This window comes from Pan troglodytes, chromosome 16 (assembly GCF_028858775.2).
Source record: "Pan troglodytes isolate AG18354 chromosome 16, NHGRI_mPanTro3-v2.0_pri, whole genome shotgun sequence".
NCBI lineage: Eukaryota > Metazoa > Chordata > Mammalia > Primates > Hominidae > Pan > Pan troglodytes.
Window position 1 is genome coordinate 72403226 of NC_072414.2, and position 23290 is coordinate 72426515.

The following is a 23290-nucleotide window of genomic DNA, read 5'->3' on the forward strand; positions in this document are numbered from 1 at the left end:
TATTTATATATGTAAGGAGAAGAGTCTGGATTTACATATACCAAAAAGTTAACCATGATTATCACTTTTTGCATAAGTGTGTTTCTTAGCCTTTTTGGTCTTGTAATTTATAACAGAATAAAAATTTTAAAAAGAAAATGTGTTCCTAACTTATGTATCATACTTTATATTATGTAGTTAAAAGCATTTGCTTTTAAATCAAATGTATGTTGGTTTGCATATTTCAGCTCTGTCACTTAGCTGTGTGACTTCAGGCAGGTTCTTAGCCTCTTTGCTTTGATGTCTTGTAAAATGAGAATAATAATAATAATGATATCCACCTCATAAAGCAGTTGTGTGTACATGAGGGGACACATGAAATGTGTTTCGTGCAGAACCTAATGGCATCTGTGCCCAGTAAACATTAGCTGTTACCATCCTCGGGTCAACGTCACCATCATCCTAGACCTGAGGATCATTTCCACAAAGAGTTGAGGACTGATGCTCAATGGATCTGTGCAGTGGCAGCATTAAGGAGTTAGTGTGGAAACACACAGGAATTCCTAACCCTAGGAACACGTTGCTTACACTGGGAACGCTCACTATGTGATTATGAGTCACATAATCAGTTATGTCTAATGTATTTTTTCAGTGTCTACTGAGATAAGCATGTGTATGTATATACTTATTTGAACTATTGATAGATTTCCCAAGGTTGAGCTATATGTATCTTCCTGAATAAAAGGCACATGGTAACACTGCATGGTTCTTTTAATATTGTTATTAAAAGATATGATGAATTTGATTTGCTAAGATCCATATTAGTAAGTGAGTTTGCTAATTCCCATCCATTATTAGTAGTGAGATCTTTCTGCAAATATGCTAGAATTTGTAGTGTGGTCAGTGAAGCTTTTGATGATATTTTGTGTATGTGTGTGAAAGAGAGGGAGAAAGAGGCAGAGAGAGAGAGAGAGAGAGAGTCATACTATATTGGTCAAGATTCTTTCAGCTCCAAAGACAGACAGCCCAGTTCAAACTAACTCTTAGACAATCCATAAAGGAATTTTTCATAAAACTGGGATATCCAGGCAAGCGTTTGGCTTCAAGTAAAGATCCAAGAGTGCTAGCAATTGCTTAAGGCACTGTTTCTCTTCCTCGTGGTCCCTTAGCTTTCCCCACCTTGTGTTGGTTTTATTCTCAGGCAGGTTCTACCCAAGTGGTGGCCCAGTTGCATCTTACCAATGAAAACTCCAGCAGGGGTCTTAGGTAGAATAGCCCTGCATGATATTCCTGAACCAGGCCCTGTTGCCAGGGAACACCGTGCTATGACTGACCAGATCTGGGCATGTATACACCCCAGGAACCCTCATGGGGTCAGACTTACCTGGGCCACAAGGACTGTGGGTGAGAGAGGGAACATTCCTCAGGCAGGGTTCTCTGGGTTGTCCCCAGAAGGGAGACGGGGACAGGACAGGCAGTACAATAGATGTCTATGCCTCGTTGGCAATGTACTTTTGTGTCACAGGTTTCAGACTTCATCTGGTTTGCACACCACTCCCATGAGGTTTTATTTTGTGACATTTCATTCCCACTTTTATTGGGAAGATGTCCTCATCCAAGATGTTCGGAGGCTGGCCCACTTTGGCAGGATGATAAAGTGGCAAAGTCAGGTCCCTCCTTCCACGGGCTGCTCTTCCAGTCAGATGTTGCCTCTCTCTGAGTGCCTCACAGTCCAGCCATGGCAGTGGTATTGCCCAGGTCCCACTTGGTTTTATTATGGCATTCTTTTGTCTGTAATCATCAAATAAAAAATGTACCTGTGGGTGAAAGTCAAAGTGGTTGTATTCTTACTGCTTCACTATTGCCTGGAACCTTTCCCTTTCAGTGGTCTGAGTCATAATTTTTCTTTGGTTTGTTGACAAAACAGTTTATACTGTTTTCTTCCAAAACAGCCCTCAAAAAAAAAAAATAGGTAAACAGAGAATGGATTTCTAATTTGTCTTACCAGTTCAGGCTTCCAGCAGGAATTGAAACCCGGAATCTTTGTTTTGAAGACAGTAAAGTGGGGCTGCCTATATCTATGGCTGCTTTTAAGAATCTGACGTGAATTTTATCCAGTTCCTTGTGCAAAATAAATCCTTTTTTGTAGCAAAAGGGGTTGAAGTTGAAGGAACACATGAGATAGACAACAAACGAATTACTAAAATAAAACTATATCATGAACATGCTTGTGCAAACTTGGGATGATAGGCCATATCTGCCCACCTGTGGCCAAGTCTTGGCACACTGGTTTTTGTTTTATCGAAGAGCTGCTCACAGTAGCCTTGTTTCTGTCAAGAAAGATGAGCAGAGACTCAAACATATCTCTGAGTAGCTCACAACAAGAATACCCTTTGGAGGATCTAGAGTGTTGTGCAGTCTTTGACTTCTGAAATATACAGAAGACTTACTGTTTCTGCAAGTATGGCTCCAAAATGGTGGTCATTTTTTGTTTTTGTTTTTGTTTTTTTGAGTGAAGAAAGGATAATTTATTTAAAAATAATAATGAAACTAGTGGCTATCCTTCTGAGACAAAAGAAATATCATATACTAAAATTCCAATTTACTTAAAAATTTAAATATAAACCTAAATCAGTAAAAATATTGGGAGAAACTTTAGCAGACTGAATGTTCAACCCAGAGGTTAAAGATAGAGATATCTGAATGTGTAAATATTACAATCTTTTTTGTTCATTTGTTTTGTTTTGTTTTTATTTTTTCCAAAAAAATGGGATACATGTGCAGAATGTGCAGGTTTGTTACATACATATGTGTGTGCCATGATGGTTTGCTGCACCTATTGACCCATTTTCTAATTTCCCTCCCCTCACCCTCCACCTGTTCTGGAGTGTTTTTTTTTTTTGTTGTTTGTTTGTTTGTTTTGAAAATCTATAGGAAGGGGGCCAGGCATAGTAGCTCATGCCTATAATCCCAACATTTTGGGAGGCCAAGGCAGGAGGATCACTTAAGCCCAGGTGCTCGAGACCAGCCTGGGCAACATAGTGAGACCTTGTCTGTGATAACAAATCTTTTAAAAATTAGCTGGGCATGGTGGTTCACACCTGTGGTCCCAACTACTGTGCAGAGTGAGGGGGCTGAGGTAGAAGGATCGCTTGAGCTCAGGAGTTCAAGGCTGCAGTGAGCTATGGTCTCGTCACTGCACTCCAGCATGGGCAACAGAGGAAGACTGTCTCGAAAGGAAAAGAAAAGAAAAGAAAAGAAACTCTATAGGATACATTTCTTTTTCACTCTCTTCAATGAAGATTGCCATTTCAGTGAAGCAGCAAAATGCTCAATTGAATTAAGTACTCTTTAGAACTGGACACTTAAAAAAGAGGAGAATATCATTTATTGGATGCATGGATACAAGAGAAAAGATAGAAATGTGATTGGTTGCCTAGCTCCTTCTGTGACCAAAGTAGAAGATTCTTGAGATCTTCGCTGCTTGTTGAGATAAATGTGGATTGCTGGTAGCTTCTTAACCACACCATGGTCCTGTTGGTCCCTGTATTTCTTGTTTTGAGCACAGCTGGGGGAGTAGAGCTGAGTTTTAGGGTATCAACTTAATAGGATAGATATAGCAGCCATCACAGCGGCCCCAGGCTGCCACCAGAATCCATAGCAAAACACAGTCTCTCAATTGCCCCTGTGTCCCAAGGCTACTGCATGGGAGCGGGTAGGGCTAAGGGAAGGAGGGGCTTGGTTCATGCAAGGCCATGATTGTTTGTTACTGGGTTGTTCCTCTCTTGGAGTCCATGAAGAGGAAAGGAGATTTCACTGCTGTTGACCTGGTTAAATTATCTTGTTTAGAGGAACCCATTTCATGAATTAAAAATATGCTTCTGGTTAGGTGCTGTGGACTAGTTGTGTTCGTCAGCTCAGGCTGCCCTAACAAAATACTATAGACTGGGTGGTTTAAACAACAAATATTTATCTTCTCACTCTTCAGAGGCTGGGAAGTTCAATATCAAGGGGCCAGCTGATTTGATTCCTGGTTAGGGCTCTCTTCCTGGCTTGCGGACAGCCACCTTCTTCCTATGTCCTCACGTGGCAGAGGGAGCAGGGAAGCGAGCTGTCTGGTATGTCTTCTTTTCATCCTATCATGGAAGCTCCACCCTCATTCATGACCTCATATAAACCTTATTGTCTCCCAAAGGCCTCATTTCCAAATACTTTCACATTGGGGGTTAGGACTTCAACATATGAATTTTGGGTGGACACGATTCAGTCCCTACCACCAGCTCAAAATTCTTTCTGTTGGATGATATCGTAGTGACCCGTGTTTGGGGCAATAAGGTCATAAATTCGGGCAAAAAGGGTAAGAAAAGACAGACATCAAGAAGGGCATCAGCAGGAGGACCTGACTGCTGGGGCTGGGGCTGTGTGAGTGGGGTTTGTTCTGCTGAGACTTATGCACAGGAGTTTTGTGTCTCCCATCTGTCTCTCTGTTGAGATGCATTTTAAGATTGTTTCTTCGTTCACAGTTTAAATGAATCCTGTATTGGACTGTCCTGCTCTATTTTGAGCATGAGGGCCGTTCTTGGTATGGTACCTAATATACAAGAGATGTGTCCAGAAAATCTTAGTGAAAGGAAATTGGGAGTTTTGAACCTCAAGACTGAAAAGAAGGGAGGTTCTGCTAAGGAGAACACGGACTTGAGGTTGCCAAATGGTTTGGGGAGAAAAAAAATTAAGTTCAGTTTTAGAATACAGAGTGTGAGGTTAACTGTGAAATCTCTAGGTACACCTATGCCAAGAAGTCACTGAAGTTGATAGAATCACACACTCTTGAAAGGTGTGGGTCATTTATTTTAACCCTGTAGTCACAGCGGGAATCCTTATGATAAAGCCATACCCTGCTGCTTACCCAGGCCTTGCTTGGTATATTTCTAGGGACATACAACTGTTTAGTTTACGAAGCAATATTTTCTGCATTTAGACAGTCCCAGCTCTTCGATAATTCTCTGCCACTCTTCAAAATCTACCTCTGTGACAATTATTCCTTGTCCCTGGATGTGTCATCAGAGGGAATACCATCTACATCTGGCCTTGTTTCCTTTGGCCTGACTCCAGCTCTGAAGGGTCTCTCTCTCCCACTGTCTTCTCCAGCGTTCACTGTCAGGATCACCTGCTCATCAGCTTGGCCTGATAATGTGGAGGGGAGATCTCTATTTGTCTGTTGCAGGTATCTGTGGGCTTAATGCAGTGCCTTGAACACCACTGCTCTTTGCACAATAAAAACGGTACTTGCTGAATGACTGAGTGGAAGACTCCGTGTGGGCCAGAGGGCCAAGATTTAGGTGCCTTCTTCCAGTCCTGAAAGAGGCAGAATTGTGGAATCGTTCACCCTCACCACGTCGATGCACAGACCCAAAGGGCTCTAGGGAAATTACTGAACAGTGTAATCAATATTCATATGTCCATTGCAATTTTAACCTTACAAAGATGTCTTGGACATGATCTCATGAGGCATGGATATATGTGGTGCATAATTTACAGATGGAGAGGAATCAGACTGTTACCCAGTTCCATGGACTAGCAAGTGAGGAACCTGGATGTGGTCTCAGCTCTTCTGCCTGCGTTCTTATCCACAGGGTTGTGTCAAACCTTACACAGTAATTGTGCAGGAATTATCTCATTTGCTTGAAACCACTGTCCACTGAAATGTGCTCAGCTGATAAACGTAGAAACTGCGTCCGAAGGAGGGCCAAGATCACAAGGGAGGAGGAACTGGTAGAACTCAGACTTTAAGCCAGTCTTCCAAGTCCTTGGCACAGGAGTTTTTGGAGCAGACTTTTTCAATTTAAAAGGAGTGAATTCTGTCCTCTTCTGGAGGGGGGATGAGCAGGATTCTGAAGGAAACAGAGAACCACTGTTGGTTAAAAGCAAACATTAGTCCTTTAATATACAACTCCCAGCTTTTATTCTGTCATCTGCTCATATCCACGTCTGGTCTCTGGATCTAGAAATAGACAAATATAATTTTGCGATGTGTAATGAACTGACTCCTCAATGTTCATTCGACACATGCTTCCTGCCAGCAAGTAGATTGGAAAAGATATACGATCGATCTGATACAATATATGTCATAGGGAGATTCTTGTTAGAATACTGTATTCCAAATCCCCCTTTAAAATAAAAGGCAGAAGAAAATAGCTCGACTGGTGCAGCTTTTCTGAACAAAGGAATGGTATGGCCTAATACTGCTTAGTTGAAGTTCCCGACTGTGATAATAAGAAATATATATTTGGTCTTCACCTGTTTCCTGACAAACAGCTCCTAAAACCCTTGGAATCTCTGGAGTGATAAGAGTGTCTTTTGTGTATTAATGAGATGACTTGTGGCTGGGGCCCCTAGACAGCTTCAAGAAGGGGCTGGGCCGTGCTCTGTGCAGGATTAGAGGGTTGAAGCTTTCAGCCCCACCCCCTGACCTCTGAGAAGGGGAAAGGAGCTAGTGATCAAGCTAGTGGCCAATGATTTAATCTCTCGCACCTTCACAGTGGAACCTACATAAAAACCCCTAAATGTTGGGATTTAGGGAACCTCCCGGTTGGTGAACACATGGAGGCGCTCGCAAGGTGGGGCGCCTGGAGAGGGCATAGAGGCTCCACCCACCCCACCCCGCAATCGCCTGCCCTGTGCATGTCTTCATTTGGCTGTTCCTGCATTGTATTTCTTATCCTACACTCATAACAGAAAGTGGTTCTGGGAGCTGATATAGCAAATTATCGAACCTGAGAAGGGGAGTTGTGGGAACTCCCAATTTATATTCGGTTGGTGAGAAGTGTAGGAGGCTCGGACGTGTGATTGGCATCTGAAGTGGGGCAGTCATGTGGGATTGAGCCTGTAACTGTGGGGATCCATGCCAACTCCAGGTAGTTAGTGTCATAATTGAATCCAATTGTAGGAGATGCAGTTGGTGTCTGGAGAGGTGGAGAATTGGTTAGTTTGAGAAAAAAGCCCGCCCACTGACAGAGCCCCTGCCCAACTAAGCTCTGTACCACCAGATATCATGACTGCCCTTCCATCCTGGGAAGTGGCAGAGACCCTGGCACCCCCACCAGGTACCTCTTTCTTCCTCCATTCTTCTCTCCTTTGGTAGTCACATCCCTGGGACATCACTGTCACCCAGAAATAGCAGCAGGGCAGCCTGGGGATGAAAGTGCCCGTCCTTGAGGCCCCACCAGCGGTTACCAGGATCTGTCTGTCCTCTCAGAAGACTTCCCTAGGTCACTCTAGGTCTTCTCCCGAGGATGAGCACCCGCTTCCTGGTGCCACCCAGAGCTTCCTAGGTCCTCTGACTTGATACCACAGCTATAACTTGTGCTTTCCTGGGCCACGCTCTGTGCTGGATGCAACAGGCATGTAGCTGTGTGTCTGAGATCCTGAGTTGGAGATCTCTGTCGTCTCCCCACTTTCCAGGTCCAAGCAGCCTCCACTCTCACCTGTTCTCCACACCCGGCTGGCCACTTTTCCTCCAGACTCCAGAGTTAGGTTCACCTCATGGGAAAACAGGAAGATCATCTATGTGTCATTTATAAGATCAAACCAGATGATCAAAGCCATAACAAAGCTCCTAGGTCAAAGTTCCTCCTATCCTGGAAGCTCCTTGGATGTGTTCCCTGTTGGGATAGCCCAGGGCTAGGAGGAACCATCCCAAAGGAACAGAGCCCAAAGCTACTGTAGATTCTGACTGTCCAGTCTCAACGGGAGCTGCAAATAGCCCCAGTCCCTCTGTGCTGGCTTCTTTGCACTCTCACTCTCCTGTCTCTGAAGGGCTGGAATCTGCCTGATTCTTCATGGGTGTTGGTTGTGACCTCAGGGTTTTTCTTTGCTCTAGTGGTCTTTTTTGCCTTAGTGACAGAGAAGTAATCGGAACTGGGAAATGTGGGAATGAAGGAACGCAATCTCCTATCCTCTCTCCCACAATACACAGAACCCTGACAGCAGTTGGGCAGCCTGTCCAGGGCAGCAGTGGGCACAGATATGCAAATCCAGCACTGATCTTCCCTTAGTGGACTAACCTATGATCTTGCCCTGCACCTGCTGTGTGCTGGGCCCTGTTCTGGGTGGTGCATGTACATGGTGATGAACCATGCACTCTCCTTCCCCAGATTCTGTCCCAGGGTTTTTTCCCACCAGCTGTCAGTCTGCCCATCTTCATTTATATCCTTCCTGGAATCCAATGTCACGATCCCCCCACAAAGCAATGGACACCGCTCAGGTACTTACATGTACCCCTGAAGCCACCTGCCACCACCACCCCATTCCCTCAAAATAAAGAAAAAAACAAAACCAGAATCCTGAACCTTACATTTTCTTCGGGAGGCCACAGCCTTGGGCCTTGTGAACAGCACGCCCCCTCTGTCCTCTCTGCATGTTCTTCTCGAGGGCCTGGTGCTCTTCTGTGCAGGGGTATCACTGGGACCGTGGCAGTGGGATATAGAGCATTTGTAATCATCGTTCTTGCCACGCCCAGGTTATGGCCAGATCAGATCCACCCCCTCCCATTCCACAGCACAGGTCCTTTCCTGACCTTGCTCCTGCCAACCACTTCCCTCTGAAATCCCTTTTGCTCCTTTCCCAGTAACAATGAGGCTTCCCTTCAGTGTCCTGAAGAGGGCACAGAGGGCTCCCTGGCTCCCTTTGAGCCTGTCCTGTCTCCAAGTCCCGAAGCCATTCCCGGATGGGCCGTAGTAGGGGAGTGGGCCGGAAGATAGTCTGAAGCGGCTGGAATAGGGGTCCTTACAGACAGGCCCACCTTCCTCTCGTGATTGTCTGTTCTTCCCTTGGACCTCCTGGGCAGGCCCCTGTCTCTGCCTCCTGTCTGGCTGTTTTTCCAGGCTACCGGTTGTTGTCCCTACTTATCCAGCAGGGATCCTCATTAGGGGACACTGGCCTACCAGCTGTCTCCCTTTTGATGCTGAGGGTGGGCTTTGTTCCTCCAGTGCTTCCTCAAAGACCCCCTGGTGGCCGAAGCCCTCTCTCAGGACCTCCTGGTGGGGAGCACCCAGCAGGGGGCTGAGCAGCTGAAGTAGCTCTCAGCTGAAGTAGCTGTCTGAAGCAACCGGCCATTCTGGGGTCGCTGCCCAGGGCCGCTCCTCCTTTTCCTCCAGGACAAGCTCAGGTATGTCAGCCTAAATGGCCCAATGGAACTGACCATGATCCTTGTGAAAGTTTTTCTCCACGGAGAATTGATGCTGCTGTCTCCTGAAAGCTCAGCTGCAAAGATTAAGGGCCTACTGTCAACAGGTAAAAATGCAGCATCTGTTTCCCATTCAACTGCTGCTCCCTGGAGGGTGTGGACTTTGATGAAATAGTGCACCCGCACCAGCCCTTCACCTGCGTCTCTGGGGCACAGGGGGAAGGGCAGTGTCTTGCCATCAGGTCAGCTGAATTAGAGGTAGAAGATTTCTCGCCTCTTCTTGAATTTTCTGGGACCTGATGCTTAAATCAGAGGTTGGCAAATTATGGCCAATGGGCCGCATCTGCCCTGCCTCCTGTTTTTGTATGGGCCATGAGCTGAGAATAATTTTTACATTTTTAAATTGATGGAAAAAAAACACCAAAAGAATATTCCATGACATGTGGAAATTATTTGAAATTCAAATCTCAGTGCTCATGCATTGAAACACAACCACCCCCACTCATTTATAGACTGTGTCTACGGTTGCTTTTGTACCATAACTGCAGCATTGAGTAGTTGCCACAGAGACCTTATGGCCTTCAAAGCCTGAAATATTTACTTTCTGATCCTTCCCAGAAAAAGTTTGCCAACCTGTGGCTTAGATGGTGCAGGTGGAGATGGATCTTCTGCTTGGGCTGAGGCCTCTGAGAAACACAACAATGTTCCCATGAACAGAGAGCTTGTCCTCCTCTATAACCAGAAGGTATGGTCTCACCATCACAGCTCAGCCTCCTCTGCTAGGAAATCCCACAGCCTTTTTCTCCTCCAGAAGCTCATGCTCCCCTATCTTCAAGTATTGGAGTCCCAAGCATAAATTAAGACATCGAGGAGCATCCCATTTGGTTTATAGTACCAAATAGCATAAAAATAACACCTTAACTGCTTTGAAAAGAAAACAGATTTTAATGCCTTGTGTGTAAACATTTTTACTGTTTTGCATATATTTTATATTTGTAGAGTAATTCACAGTTTAAAATTTAACACAAAATGTTTTTTTGGTGAATGATGGATGAATATATTCATCAAGGAATATATTCAACAAGGAAACTACTTTGTTTCATAAAACCTCTTAAAGGGGATTTTAGATCTGTGGAAGGATATGTGAGTTCCTTAATCAATTTGTTGTGTAAACAGCGGGTATGCACACATTTTTTTTCCTTTTTAGAAAAGGCACTATATTTTATTTATTTTATTTTATTTTATTTTATTTTATTTTATTTTATTTTATTTTATTTTATTTTTTGAGACCGAGTCTTGCTCTGTTGCCCAGGCTGGAGTGCAGTGGTGCGATCTCGGCTCACTGCAACCTCTGCCTCCCAGGTTCAAGTGATTCTCCTGCCTCAGCCTCTCGAGTAGCTGGGTCTACAGGTGCACACCACCACGCCCGGCTAATTTTTGTATTTTTAGTAGAGACGAGGTTTCACCATGTTGTCCAGACTGGTCTTGAACTGCTGGCCTCAAGTGATCCACCCACCACCTCCCCCCGCCTCGGCCTCCCAAAGTGCTGGAATTACAGGCGTGAGCCACCGCACCCAGCCTAGAAAAGGCATTTTATAGAAATAATTGTATTTAAAGAATGAGATACCATTTTGTTACTGGAGGGGCAAAGGGAAAGCCTCTTCATTTTCTGAAGGTTTGCTGAAAAATCAACTCACAAAAGGCAGGTTAATTGAAGAAAATGGGTATAAATTTTATTAATGTGTACATGAGAACCTTCAGAATGACCCAAAGATACAGAGGAAACTGACCATTTTTATGCTTAGGTTCAACAAAGTATGGACAGCCGTGTAGATATAGGATTAGACAAAAAGGGCATGATCCAATGTCAATCGGCTGAGTGGGGAAACTCAGCAAGGCCTGTCTGTTTAGATTGCATTCCTTCCTTCTGAGTATGAGGCAGGACCCTCTCTGGAATGAGGGTCTTATGACCTGCAGTCAAACAAGGTAGGGCAGATAGTTTCTTTATGGCCAGTTTTCACACAGAAAGGCAGAGGGAAAGTTAGAGTGACATCTTTAAGTTTTATGGCTGGCTTTGGGGAAAAAGGCTTCTGGCTTCCATGCCCTGCCCTGGGGCAGAGGGATTCTAGTGTCTGTGTCTAGCCTCAGGGGAGAATGGCGCTAAGAGACAGGAGGGCAAGAGAAGATCAGAGAAATAAGTTTTTCTTCTGAGGATGCTTCTGAGGCCTTCATTTTGGGATATTATTGACTGAGTCCTGACATTTATGATTTTACAAGATTTCCTGAACAGGAAGTGCTCCTTTTTCTCCAGTTCACAATGTCACACTGGGCATCTATGGACTTGAGAATAACAGAATTGCCTTTGCTGCATGGATTTTCTTATGCACGTTTGCTTCATTGCCATTAATCTTCACATAGAGTCAAACAGTAGCATGTGGCTACACCTAGAAACTTGAAGCCGGAAGCAAAGTCCAGAGTGACAAAGCCAGAGAAGAGAGACCTAGGAAAGAAAGCATTTGTGTGAAGGTGTGAGTGTGAGGTCATCTGTGCTTTTTGTCGGGGAGACAGAGCATTAGTAGGACTCAGAGATGCCCAGAGGGGTCAAAGGAGTGGGGACAGAGAGCAAGGGATGCAGTGAGAGATCAAGAGAAAATCGGCAAGTGAGTGGAGGAAGAGAGGGGACAGGTAGACTGGGAGAGGGAGTGGGGAGCAGAGAAGAGGCAGGGAACGGGGAGTGGAAGAGAGAAGGAAAAGGAGAGGGGATGTCCAGGAGCAGGATAATAGATTGAAATAAGGATAAAGCCAGGAGCTCGGGTTAAGATAGGTAAGAAGTGGTACTTTCATGGAAGTTTTCCCTGAATCTTTCTGAGGTCCTGGGCGCAGGGTGGGTGGGAGATGGATACAACAGGGGGGCTGTTTGAGGCCACCTTCTCCTTTTATGTTTTCCAACTCCTGCTCCTGAGAGGCAGCACCTGGATCCTTACCTGCGGGTAAACCACTGGGATGTCTGGGGTCACTCTCCCCTCCTGCCGGTTGTCGCCTGTACCACTCTCCACGCTCACTGAAGCCCAGTTTCCAGGGAGCTCCCCAATCCCTTAGTGTCTGCAGATACAGCCAACAACCAGCACTGCCATCGGGCCACCTGGCCACACACCTCCTGCCCTGTGCCTGCCCTCGTCCTTTCCTCAGCCAGGACACCCCATTGCCTCCTCCATAGGTGCCAGCTTTGCCCGAGGTTCTCTTTCCCTCTTGGAGTGATGGAGGCTGGCAGTACAGAGTACCCTTCCCTTTAAGTTTTGGTTCTCACTTTTGAAGAACCCTGAGCCTCCAGGATTGCGGGCATAGTAACTTCCTCCTGAGAAGAGCCGTTATTGGGTCAGTCCCTGCTTCAGAAGCAGCAAGGTCCGTTGCTGCTGAGCGGAGGCTGCACGAGCCTTTGAACTGGCTTCCTTTCATCCTGGGCCCTGGTCCTCCCTTTCCCACCCCTTCCCATAGAACCATTTGCCTCCCAGTCCAAACAGCTGCCCCCCTCCCATGCACGTTGCTGACCCCACAGCCCTCTCACATTCCTCTGGCTCAGAGGCCAGGTTCCCTCCCTCCCTCTGTCCACAGGAGCAGGCAGTACTAAGGATATGCTGTCCAAGGCCATTACCGGCTTAGAAGTGGGAGGTGTGTGGGCTTCAGAGACAGCTTTGAAACGGCCGTGGATCACTTGGCACTGATTTTGCACCTGAATAATTGAGAACCTTGTAGGTGCCTCTTAGGGCAGCACTCAGAGCAAAATTTATCCATTCATTGATTCATTTATTCATCCGTGTCAAAAATATGTGTTGATGGTAAAAGGAATTTGAGGAGATATGGGCAAAAAAAGGAAAAAAATGTGTTGAATGGCTAGTGCGTCCCAGCTACGATGCCATGCACATGTGCAATTGTGAGCGCATTGTCTTCAGCTAACTGCACGGAAGCCTCCACTTCCTACAGCCCAAGTCATCCCCTCCTGCATCCTTCCCCCTCCCTGCACACCTCCCCTCCTTATTCAGCTTTCCCCCACCACTTTTACCTGCAGACTCAGGGATGGGCCCCTTCATCTTGGATTGATGCTTCATCAGCCTGGGTGGGTCAGCGGTAGGTGAAGTCTCAACATCTTACGAGGTCTGGGCTCTGATCTTACTGAGTTTCAGGATGCTGGCAGGTAAAGCAGCTGGGATCTGAGCAGTCACCAAGGCTTCTGGGAACGCCATTCTGTGGGGCCCACTCAATCTCAAAGAAGGCGACAAGGAAAGCATGGCCATCACTGAAGGGTGTGGTGATTCCATACGACAAATGAATAGACACTGCTTCCTGACCTCGGGGAATTCCTCCTACCTGGGGAAACAGAAACACACAGCAAGTGAGGGATTGTAACTGTATTGTGTTCCTTCACTACATCCATCCAGGTGTCCCCATCGTGGTGCCACCTCCATAGGGTTTGAGTTAAATGTACAGGAAGTGCATGTTGCTGTCCACTGTCTAAATTAGGAGTGATACTCCCAGGACACCCACATCCTCCAGATGATTAACCATCTGGTATCCTGGCGGGGGCTGTGTTTGCTTCACGACTTGTGTGGGCCCTGGCACCAGGAAGGATGGTAGCTGCTCTCGTTGTGTCTGGACAACAATCAGTACACATGGAGAAGGGGCACATGTCCCTGGTTATGTGGACAGTCTTCATTTGTGCCTGGGATTTTAACGTCTCTGCATGCTATCTGGTTTAGTATTTGTCCCACTCTCCTTCAAAGGTGTGGGTTTTGCATAACTGAGAAGGCCAGGGTATCTGTGAGCCCAGCGGGCAGGACTCAAGCTTGACTCACCTTGTCTGTTACTTCCTGGTTAAACAGTGTTTAAAATCCACGAACTTATTGCCTCCTCCAGAGCCTTCTGCATCCGTCCCACTGATTGTCTCTCCTGGTTTGTGCTGTTTGGCACCTCTGGTTCCCAGAGCTCTCTGGATTTACCTGCTGTGTCACTTTTCACACAGCTTGTCCTGGCTGTTTGCTGGTCCTTCTTCTCCCTTCTCGATGGGCTCCATCTTTCCTTTCTGTATATTCAGGGCCTTATACTGTGCCATGGAATAACCTCAGTCTACCCTTTGTGGAGAGAAGTAGGCCTTCACTCCTCACTGCTCCAGCATCAAGAAGTCACGAGCTTGTGAAGGGAGCCACAGGAGGAACTGCACGCTCGTCAGGCCACTGTTACCTCTTGCCCCGACTTCAGAGCTGGCGGCGGTGTCTCCCCCACCTTGAATAACTCATCTTTTAATATTTTCTTTGCCAGAGTCTCAGCCTCTCCATCTCTCTTATCCCATTTTTGTCTCCTCTCCTCTTTTGTGGCCTCATCTCTCCGGTTTTTACTCTTTCCTGAGTATTTCAGATATTTTACCATGCACATTTACTACTGTACTAATCAGAAAACCCTGAATATGATCATACCCAGGACACGGTGATAATGATGCTTCTTTCACAGTGTTGCCATGTGGATTTATGAGCCTGCTCAGGGCCTGCCACCTCTTTGAAACTCAGTAGCTATTTCAGCCTCAAATTCTGCCTTTTCCGCCTTTCATCACCTCTGTCCCATCCCTGTAGGGAAGTTTGCTCAGCTGGAGGTGGCTACACCATTTCACAACTGCCAGCTTCTGTTCCCCTCCCTCAGTTCTGTGTTCCCAATTCCCACGCAGCCTGCCCACGGAGCCAAGCATTTCACTTACCTTCGATTATATCACTTGCATTGCTTCCTGATCATAAGAGTATTATATTCTAAGTTTTTAAAACACAGAGATAATAGAAAATAAGTGGGCAGTAAAAATCCTATGTAGTCTTACCATTCAGTTATTAGCTTTGTTCCTTTTTAAAATGTATTTACCTACACACACACACACACACAGAGTCTCTTTCTCTGTCTGGATGTACACATATTAGAGGTGTGTTGAGTTAATTCAGTTTTCCTTAATGCTGAATGGCCGAGCATCTATGTTTGGCTCTGATTGAGGCTGATGCTGAATCATTGAATGAAAGTATGACATTCTAACAAAAATAGGTATTGTTCTTATGTTATTTTTATTTATTAGGATTCCTCACATTGTAAAGTTAAACTCTAAGTCAGAAACAGTTGTATCTAGACCCTGCCCACTGCTAGATACTCCTGTGCTTACCATGCTGCAATTTATTATACTAAATATAGACATTTGTTTGCAACTGAGTTTGGTGGAGGAATGAACTACGTTGGTTTTGTTAATTATGTCTGCATTGGTGATGATTTACTACAGATGTTATGGTGTGATATGGGAGGTTTTTTCCCTTGTGAATTTTTGAGGTGGCACAGTTGATAAACTTGGCAACTAATTTGTCCTTATAAAGATATGAAGGATTCCAAATAAGACTTTTTCTTGAAAGATGCATGGTCTAAACAGAAACAGGTAGAAAAATTTTAAATCCTAAAGATTGTTTATTGTTGTGAAGGCCAGCATACCAAACAATTCCACAAAGACATAATTTATAATATACACTAATAATCTCTTTTATTCTGTTTTATAGTAGTATTTATGGTTCTGTACATATCTTGGCTCAGAAAGAATATGACAGTCTTTGTAAAAGTAGCAAGCAAATATTTTGCCTCTTTTTTGGGGGGGTGGATGGAGTCTGGCACTGTCACGTGGGCTGCAGTGCAGTGGTGCAATCTTGGCCCACTACGACCTCCATCTCCTGGGTTCACGCGATTCTCCTGCCTCAGCCTCCCAAGTAGCTAGGATTATAGGCACACGCCACCACGCCTGGCTAATTTTTTGTATTTTTAGTAGATACGGGGTTTCACTGTGTTGGCCAGACTGGTCTCGAACTCCTGAACTTGTGATCCGCCCATCTCGGCCTCCCAAAGTGTTGTCTCTTAATATTTGTATTATTTCCTCACTTCCTATTAAATATAACTATTTGTTAAAGTTCTTGATAATTGATTTGCACACAAATTTTGCATATGAAATTAATAGCTTTTACCATATGGTCAAAGATTACTGCACATTTCATTCTTGCAATAATATTTATATTTATACACCATCTGACTGGGAGAGTTCAAAATACATCATACATACAAGGAGCTTTTTAATCTGAGTACATCTAGAATGCAGATTTACATTTGAAAGTGAACATGCGGACTTGAGCAATAAGTTCATGTGGCATGGCTTATTTGTAGTATTGATGTTGTTATGCTGTAGATGTAGAGATGGTGGTGACCTGAGTATCGTAAGGCCATTGATCATGCACAAGTTCAGGGATGCCGGAAATGATCTTGCAATAGGTATTCGACTGTTTGTCCTTTCAAAGGCCAAGGCATTCATTTAGAAGCCATGGCCAAATAATAGGTTTTGGGCAAATAGTGTAGCTGAAGCTGAACTTTGATGGATCCCTGATAAATATGTTTGCATATATGATTTTGTATCCTGCTCCATTAACTTACTCTTAGCATTTTCCTATAACATTATCTTTGAAATCATGATATTTAAAGGTTGAGTAATTTTTATCTGGGAGTGTTCCGTAAGTTATGAGCTTTTCTCTTTATGTCAGACTTGTTAGTTCATTTGGTTTCTGTTCAACTTCCAACTGCCTTTGGACAGTCAACATGTATCTTGGTCATTCATTTTTTTCCCCTACCTTTCATATCCTCAGCCACTGTGAAGAGGTCTCTGCAGTCATTGAGAACTGGCCTCTTCCCTTTTATACAGGAAGGTCCCTCAGGTATCTGAAGACAGTTTTATCCCTCCTTCTGCCTCAACGACTCTCCAGGCCGACAAGCTGTGTCTCACTAGCAGGTCCTCCTCAGTGAACCCTTCACCATCCCATGGTTCTTTCTGGTATTTTTGAATGTGGAGAATCAGAGCGTTGAACCCTCCTGTGTACTCTTCCACCAGCAACCCATGCCTTGCACTTTCTCCTTCAGGGTCTGTCTTACTGCACAGGGCTCCTGATTCCCTAGACTCAGGTCCTGGTAGGCCAGAGTCTAGGTTTTGGCTGAGACTCCTTCTAAGACCTCATTAGGGACATTCAGTTCACTGATGGACACCAATCCTTCCAACCTAGATGTTCTGGGCTGGCTTCTGTGTGATTGATGACACACACTTTCTTCTGATGTTCTGCGGCTTCTAGGTTTGACTCAAGCATGAGACAAGTCATGGGTGGATGTCTCATTGCAGTTAGACCTGTGGGGTCATCTCACACAGAGTGGGGCAGGTTGAATGGGTCACTCATCCTTGTTGTCTTGCTCCAGAATCATATCCTTGACAGCAGCCTCTCCACTTTTCTTCCATTGGAATTACTGGTTACCCATCTTCTTGCTGGGTCTGTTTTATTTTTACTCCTTTTACAAATTTCAGCACAGAGATTACAGGACTTCAGCCCACAGGGTGGAGAAGGAAGCTGGAGTTAGTGGGTTCAGACACTAGTGGGAACATGGGGAGTGACACCATAGTGTGCTGTAGTGCAGTGCCCCTGTTCCAGAGGAGAGCCAGAGCTCTACCTGAGCCAGCACTGTTAGCTGAGGTGGGAGGGCATCTCCCCGGGCTGCCTTGGGACTGGTTTCAATTCCCTAATGCCAAAACCTGCCTGCCTACTAGAAGGGGCTCAGGCAGGCATCCAGGGCTCGGTATCCAGGCTGGAAGCACCAGCCAGAGGAGACAGGACCTGGCTTCTTCTTGCTTTCCCAGGTCCAGTGGCCATCCTCTTCTCTATTGCAGAGACCTTGGCCCAGCCTGCTGATCAGAAAAGAATGTCTTACAGAGGATCTCACAGCTGGTTAAAGCTGAGCATAGATCTGCAGTCAGAGTTCTCTGATTCTCAGTCTAATGATTTTCTGTACATTGTGCTATAAAAATGCTACCCCATGGAGGTCCTTTGGGAATCATGTGCCCTGTCTTCATTCCAGAAGTAAGAGGGACCCTCCCTTGCTTGGACTTCAAGAAGAATCCTTTATTATCTCTCACTAAAATATTTGGATAAGAATCTAGATTTTTCAAATATGCATTTGTTATGGTTTCATAGGAAATCCAAGTAACCGATTTTTCAGAACCTAAGCAGTTAATGCTAGAAATTTTGCTGCAAATAAATTGATCAGTATGCAAGACAGTTGTCACGGCTGAATCATGGTCCACAGTTAAGGTAAACAGATCTGTGATGACATTTTCTGAGCAGAATACAAATGCAGCTACATTTCCTCCCAGAGGTTTCTGACATTTCTTCTACACGGATAACAGATTCTCCTAAGAAGGTGTTGGTCACAAGGAAGAAAGATCTTTGTTTAATCCCTCTGAAAAGGTAGGGCTGTGATATTTGATGTGCTTTCTGTGAAGAGAATTGTTCTAAGAGAGATGAATATTGAGAAGAGCGTTTTTCTTTGGTTAGTTGCCTGCCCTCACTCCCCTCCCACCCATGGAAAGAGTCTTTTTGTTTTTCATTTATTTGAATGGCCATTAAAATATTGTGTGTTGTCATGTTGTGAAAGTTTGCATGTAATTGATTTTTTCCCAATGTAAAGATCAGGGGATATTTTTCTTACTTGGATTCACATGAAATGTGGGGAGAGCAAGATGTCTTTTTTTCCATTTCCTCCTGTTCCTTTCATCTGTAATGCTCTCAAGTTCCACGTCTTTTCCAGGTTTTCGCTGCCTACACTGTATTATAGGAATTCTACACAGTACGTCTGCATCTGAAATGTGAAATAGTCTGTAGCTAGATGCTGCATTATAAGCCAGATATGTTTTCTGTGTTATGGTGAACCTTACAAAATCTTTAGCTTGTACTGATTTTTAAATGAGCTCCAAACCTCATTCCAACTTTGTCTAAGAGCAGACAGTCATTTCCCCTCTGTGTGTAATGGGAAACAATTTCCTGAGGGGATATTTGCATTTGGAGTCAGACTGCTGCGAATACAGATATTTCTGTCTATTTGTGCATTTGCCATCGGTTATGATCAGGGATCTGAGCAGAGATCTAGACAAGAGCGTTGCATTTGAGTGGGGGAATAACTCTCGATCTGTAGGGAGTTGCAGTTGGGATAAAAGACCAGAAATCTCCAGGGACTGGAAATGAACAAGAAAGCATACCCCTCAGAGGGGGCTAAATGACTGTGCTCAGAAATTCTGGAGCAGTCAAAGGAACGCTTTTCAGGAAACGGCATCTTTCCTATCGTACTTCGTTCCTCCCAGAGCATTTTTTGCAGTCCATTGCCAGGTTAGCATAGGGGTGGTGTCCTCCAGGAAGCCTTCTCAGATCTTCCCAGCCTTCCCCACCACATGGTATCCAGCATCCCTCACAGCATGCATTTCTCAGTGTGAAATTACTGGGCTCTGTGCCTCCATCACACTTAAGACTGAACTTGTCAGAGGCAGGATTGGGTCCTTTCATCTCTGACCATCGTTCAGCTTCTAGCACAGCCCCTGGCTCAAAAGAAGAGCTTTGCAAATGCTGCTTATAATTGAAACAGAGACCACTTTCTCACAGCAACCTCTGCAAAAGGAAATAATGTCCTGATAAACTCCATGTCTTAGCTGAGGAGAAACTGAGGAAAATAGTGATGAAGCCAGAGCTAGAAGTAGGCTGCTACTGAATGTGTGGCCCCCTGATTCAGTGAACCGAGGAATGTGTGAGCACTTGTACCTCTACTTTGCTGTGAAAGTCCTCCTGTATTGAGCATGTGTGGCATGGTAGTTGTAAATATGCAACTGGCCCAATCATATTTTTCTTCTGTCTCTAGAATTTTTTTGCCCTATACAGTGTAGGAGGATCAGGTGACCAAGGTTTTTTAGAATTTTCCCTTTTTGGGATCTGACGCCGACACACTATTTTGAGGCAGTGACATCATCTCTTTCCTCTGGCGTGCCCTCCTTGCGGCTCCATCATTCAGGCCTTGCCATCTCTCACCTGGACTGCTGTGACTTTCATTCATTCCCAGGAGAAGTCCAGGTACAGTAAGAATGAATCACCAGGGACCAGACCTGGACTGGGTAGGGGAGGGGTTGTTCAGAGACAGGCCTCCTTGAGGAGTGATATTTGAGCAAAATCTAAATGACTGTAAGGAACTAATGAGGTGAAGAGAGAGAGGAGAGCTTTCTTGCCAGAGGACATAGCATATGCAAAGGTCCTGGGGTCAGAACGGAACATAGTGTGTTCAAGAAACTGATAAGGCAGCATGGCTGGAGCCAGAGAGGTAGGCTGGAGAGGTAGGCAGTGGCCTGATCACACAAGAACAAGTTGATCATGGCAGGGAACTCCAGGTTTGGGCTAAAAGGAAAGAAAATGTGTTAGAAGACAGAGGCAAGGGCTGGCCTTGTCTGATGTGGCTTCCGAGTGTGGAATGAGTGGGAAGGACAAGAGTGGAATGCAGGAAGGTCAGGGGCATCTTGAGGCAGGCCAGCAGCAGAGCCCAGAAGATGGAGAGACCTCTCGGAGGTAGCAGCAGGGCTTGCTATTGGATTGGAGAAGCAGCAGCGGAGGCAGCGCTGCTGCCAGGCACCTGGATGAGTTCACCTAGGAGAACACATAGGATAGGAGGCTGCACAAGATGCCCTGAGGTCTGGAAGAGGAGGAAGAACAGGCAGAGGAGGCCTAGGAAGAGGGGCCTGAGGCAGGAGGTGAAGGACGTGGGCCTGGAAAACCAGGCAAAAATGCTTGAGACAGAGCAGGGGGCCACATCCCCATAGAAGGTCAGGGGCAGAAGAGCCACTGTTTGCCTTCACAAGAGTGGCCTTGTGACGATGGCAGCTCTCTAGTGGGGTGACAGACGAGAGAAGGTTGAAGGAAGCATGGGAGGCGAGGAACCAGCAAGGGGAAGCAGCTCTTTGGTGGTTTTGCTTCATGAAGGGGAGCGGATTACTTTTCCTTGTGTAATGGAAAATTCGGCCTTGGCTTTTGAGATTGATTTGAATTTTGATGTGTGTTATAGAATGCGTTCATGTTTCTATGCTGCACCAGATGCCTGTCTTCTAAATGTGGCAAACCCTCAGCTGCATGGGGAAATCGAGGTGAGGGTCCTGTTCTTCACGCCCGTTTCAGATGAGTTCCTTGCCAGGCGCTGCTTGAGCTACCCGTGGCAAACTGGAAACAAGAGGGGATGGATGACTTGTCCAGGATCCCTGGGTTTCCTTCTGAAGGGTGCGTAGGGCTGTGGGGTCCCAGGGCTGTGACAAATGCAGGGCACACTTCCCTGCTCAGGTGAAGCTTGCCATCAGCGAGGAGGAAGCTGTTCCCTGTCAGGTCCGGGGTGGGCGGTGTGTGTGGTTTGTGTGTACGTGGTGTGTGTGTGTGTGTGTGTGGTGTGAGAGAGGTGTCTGTGGTATGTGTATGAGTAGTGTGATGTGTGTTTGTGGTGTGTATGTGGTGTGTATGTTGGTTTGAGTGGTTTGTGTGGTGAGATTTCTGTGAGTGGTGCATGTGTGTGGTGTATGCATGGTGTGTTTATTGATGTGAATGGTGTGTGCATGTGTGGTTTGTGTTGTGTGTGGTGGGTGGGGGTGTGTGTATATGAGTGGTGTATGAGCAATGTGTGTTGTGTTTGCGAATGATGTGTGATGTGTGTGAGTGGTGTGTTTGTGTGGTGTGTGTGTAGGTGTGTTGATGTGAGTGGTGTGAGTGGTGTGTGTGTGGTGTGTGTGAATGCTTGTATGTGTTGATGTGAGTGGTGTCAGTGGTGTGTGTGTGGTGTGTCCAAATGGTGTGTGTATGTGAATGGTGTCTATGTGTGTTGTGAGTGGTATATGTGTGGTGTGTGTGTGAATGGTGTGTATGTGTTGAGTGATGTGAGTGGTGTGTGTGGTGTGTTGGTGTGACTGCGAATGGTGTGTATGTATGTTGCTGTGAATGGTGGGGGAGTGTGGGTTGTGTGAGTGGTGTGTGATGTGTTGTGTGTGAATGGTGTGTGTCGTGTGTGTGAATAGTGTGCGTGTGTCGATGTGACTGATGTGCGTGTGGCATGTATGTGAGGGTGTGTACGTGCGTTGATGTGAGTGGTGTGTGTGGGTGTGTGTGATGTGTGTGAGTGTTGTGTATGTTGATGTGAGTGGTGTGTATGGAGTGTGTGTGGTGTGTGTCAGTAGTGTGTATATGTATGTGTTGATGTGAGTGGTGTACGCAGGGTGTGTGGGGTGTGTGAGTGTTGTGTATGTGTGTTGAGAGTGGTGTGGAGGGGTGGGGTGTGTATGAGTGATGTGTATGTGTGTTGATATGGGGTGTGTGCAGGTGTTGTGTATATGTGTTGAGAGTGGTGTGGGGGTGTGTGGTGTGAGTGGTGTGTTTGTGTGTTGATGTGAGTGGTGTGTGTGGAGTGTGTAGGGTGTGTGCAGGTGTCATGTATGTGTGTTGATGAGAGCAGTGGGGATGTGTTTGGTGTGTGTGAGTGTTGTGTATGTGTGTTGATGTGAGTGACGTGTGTGGGGGTGTGTGGTGTGTGTGAGTGGTATGCATGTGTGTTGATATGATGTGTGTGTGTGAGTGGTGTGTGACGTATGTGTTGGTGCGTGAATCCCTGAGAGGAGGTGGGTGGGAGACAGGATGGAGGAGGCCGGTGCAGCATGGACTGGGTGCAGGCTCCCAGCTCAGGACTCAGCTCCGCACAGGGAGACCCGAGTGGGGTCTGCATTCCCTCCTGAGATCCGGGTGGGCCTGACAGCTGATGTAGAGACAGGACTCTGGGTAGAGGGACCACTGGAGGTCGGAACAGGTGGAGCGCCTCATCTCAGGCTCACGGGGTTTGCAGCTCCTCCTTCTGTCTCTGGCCAGAGCCTCACGCGGGGGATCGTGTTACGAGTGGGGTGCTGAGGAGTCCAGAAGGCCTTCTGCCCCCTCTGCCCCTCTGACCTCTCTTGCACTCCTGTGAGTGAGAACCAGAAAAGCAACATTATCGAAGTGACTCAAGTCCTTACCATAGCAAAATGACTCTAAGTGGTGTTAGCATCTGTGTGTGTGTATTTTTATTGAACACTTACATGTGCTTACGCTGTGCCAGACATCATTCTAAGTGCTTTACAAAGATTAGCTTCTTTAATCCTCGTAACTCCAGGAGGTGCATTGCTATCCCCATTTTGCAGATAGAAAACCAAGGCACAGAGAGGCT

At 45.9% G+C, this 23290-nt stretch overlaps 1 protein-coding gene and 1 pseudogene across 6 annotated transcripts in view; one reads left to right on the forward strand and one right to left on the reverse strand.

Moving 5' to 3' along the window:
• Nucleotides 1–23290, forward strand: part of ARNT2 (aryl hydrocarbon receptor nuclear translocator 2) — a 196941-nt gene that overhangs the window by 18502 nt on the left and 155149 nt on the right. Inside the window, exon 1 of one of the 6 annotated variants that reach the window (XM_016927279.4) lies at nucleotides 18409–18498. The exons of 4 other annotated variants lie outside the window; for them this stretch is intronic. The gene's annotated coding sequence lies outside the window, so the exon portion shown is untranslated. Of the gene's footprint in view, nucleotides 1–18408; nucleotides 18499–20055; nucleotides 20146–23290 lie in introns of those variants that run through there. One more of the 6 variants, XM_016927278.3, reaches the window with a different exon arrangement.
• Nucleotides 13361–22181, reverse strand: LOC134808467 (histidine-rich glycoprotein-like; annotated as a pseudogene).